At 39.0% G+C, this 2,425-nt stretch overlaps 1 long non-coding RNA gene across 1 annotated transcript in view; it reads right to left on the bottom strand.

Moving 5' to 3' along the window:
* Positions 1–2,425, bottom strand: part of LOC105536514 — an 8,011-nt gene that overhangs the window by 2,558 nt on the left and 3,028 nt on the right. The window contains exons 2-3 of the long non-coding RNA XR_001005604.1: positions 994–1,030; positions 514–652 (exon numbers count right to left, since the gene is read on the bottom strand). This is a non-coding gene — a long non-coding RNA (uncharacterized LOC105536514). The remainder of the gene's footprint in view (positions 1–513; positions 653–993; positions 1,031–2,425) is intronic.

Raw genomic sequence — 2,425 nt, 5'->3', positions numbered from 1 at the left:
CAACAGCCATAAATCAAAAATATCTGAATGCGACTTCCAACTGAGACGAATGTGGAGACCAGAGACAATTCCATCTTGAGGGAAGGGACACACAGATGCTTGGAATCCTGGACCAGAAGGGAGTGCACGTTATTGTGTTGAAATGTGAAAGAAGCTTTGGTTTCTTTGTGAGGTTGGGGAGTTACAGAGCTAATATAAAACACACAAGGCTAAGAGTGATTCCAGAACAAAACATAAGCCCTGATATTAAAAGACATAGAAAATGTGTTTCATCAAATCTCCATCCAATTTAGCACCATGATGCAAGAAAAAAGGGATGAAAAGGGAACATAGAAACTAGATAATATAGAAATATTATGTGGGTTAGTAATAAAAAGAAGTCACAAAAGAGCATTTATTATGAAGAATTACTAAGTTTTCAAGAAAACTGGACTGTTTAAGATGCCATTTTCTGAGAGTAAAAATGTTTGTTTTGGTAAATGCCCATGATACCGTAATTAATATAATAGAAACCTATTAGTTGGTGATTTTTCCCCACTTTGTTTTAAGTGAGAAGTTAAGAGGCCCTGAGCATTAATAGACCATCATTCTGGCAAAACTGAAAGCTATAATTTCATAGGTTGTGTTTTATTTTGTCTATCTTTACACTTCCCTAGAAAAATATACACAGAAAAATAACAAACACATACACATCAAAAACAACAATTAAATTTCAGTTAAATGCTGGGTAGCAAGGGAAGACAAAATCCAAACTCCAACCCAATGTCTTAATAAGATATATCTTCCTGTGAGTAATTAGAAAAAGAAAAAATGAAGAAAGGGATTTTTTAAGAAGGTAATTTATTCAAGACAGTACAGGTAAATTGAGTTATTTCTATTAATAGAGTATATTCTTAACCATGTTAAGTGAGTCAGGGAACTAAATTTGATGACAACTTTACATGATATTTTCTGGAATAACTCCAGAGAGCTCTTATTTTACACTCCACACACCTCTTCCCTTTTGCTTGCAGTAGTTTCACTAGAAGAGCTGAGAAGAACAAGAGAAAGATGTAACAAAAGGGAAGGAAACAAAGTTAACAGAAAGAGAAGAAAAAAAAGTTTGAAAATATATAAACAATTTTCTGGATATCTGTTTTTAAATCATTGATTGAACCTATACCCATTTTTGACTTCGTGACTGTGCAATGAAGCAACAGTGAGAATACATTGACGAAGTGCTCATGGTGAATGATGTCGATATTTTAGAAGCAAAAGGGAACAAGGTGTTTCAGCAAATCTTTAAAAACTGGTATTTTGTATCTTTATTATGTGTGTGCTGTAATAAAAAGATGAGTGCAAACTATTCTAAGGTATTGACAAATCAGTTAAAAATCCATTCCAACAATGCCTACCCCAGTTCTGTTATAAATTCCTTTAGTTTAGTTTTTCTTCTGCAAGCAAGCATTTCCTCAGAATAAGAAATTACATCAATTATAACTGTGTATATAAAGAGAAGCATATGCATACATAATATTATAAATAAAATCCTACAAAAAATTTTAATAAAAATTTGGAAATATATAATTTGATATATCCAAGCTGTGTGTGAAAATTTTATTTACCAGATGAGAAGTTGAGGCACACCACAGACGTCTGAATAAATCATTAAAATTTATAAAGGTTCTATTCAGGTGGCCTGACTTCCAGCCCCATTCTCTTCCACTACAAATACTGTGACTATACATTGAATGTAAACCAGTCAAGCTCTTTAAAAATTTTGGACACAGTTTGCAAGAGGTATTGTTAATTTCCTACACAACTTCATTGCTCAAAGCGAAGCCTTCTGTCTGTTCTTTGCTTCTGTATCTGGCTAACAGTTTCTAGCACTTGGCACTCAGCAGTCACGGTGGGCTCCCACCCGTGAAGACAACCAGAAAATCAAACATTCAGTTGTCTTATCCACACCTCCAATCTATCTCCCTTTGATGGCAGTCACAGCCTGCCTGGAGCGGCCGCTGCCAAGCGCCCGGCTTCGCTGGGGGAGGCGTCCCAGGGGCTGAGTGTTCCAGCCAGCTGCAGCAGGGAGAAGGCGGGAGCCCTGCCCACTTCCAGGCACAGCTGCAGCCTCCCAACCCCAGCTGCAGACATGGGCATTCCTGTGCTCTCGGGGACCCAGGAATCCCCCCTGCCCCAGCAGGCTTCGCTTGAGTTATTTCTATTAATAGAGCATATTCTCTGTACTCTTGTGCCTCCTTCTGCTACCTGGACTCTCCCTGCTCCCAGCACCCACTCAGATTTCAGAGCCAAGTTGAAGCCGAGCCCGGATGCTGTCATGACCCAACTGGGTGTGTGCATGCTCAGGGAGGCTCTGACAAGTCAGTCCCCTGCCGCCTCAGTCCCCTCTGGGCTTTGGGCACTGACAAGTACAGGAGAGAGGTCACCC

The sequence above is a fragment of the Mandrillus leucophaeus genome, unplaced genomic scaffold, assembly GCF_000951045.1.
Source record: "Mandrillus leucophaeus isolate KB7577 unplaced genomic scaffold, Mleu.le_1.0 Scaffold16, whole genome shotgun sequence".
NCBI lineage: Eukaryota > Metazoa > Chordata > Mammalia > Primates > Cercopithecidae > Mandrillus > Mandrillus leucophaeus.
The sequence above is the reverse complement of the archived record's forward strand: the minus strand, read 5'-3'. Positions and strand labels throughout refer to the sequence as shown.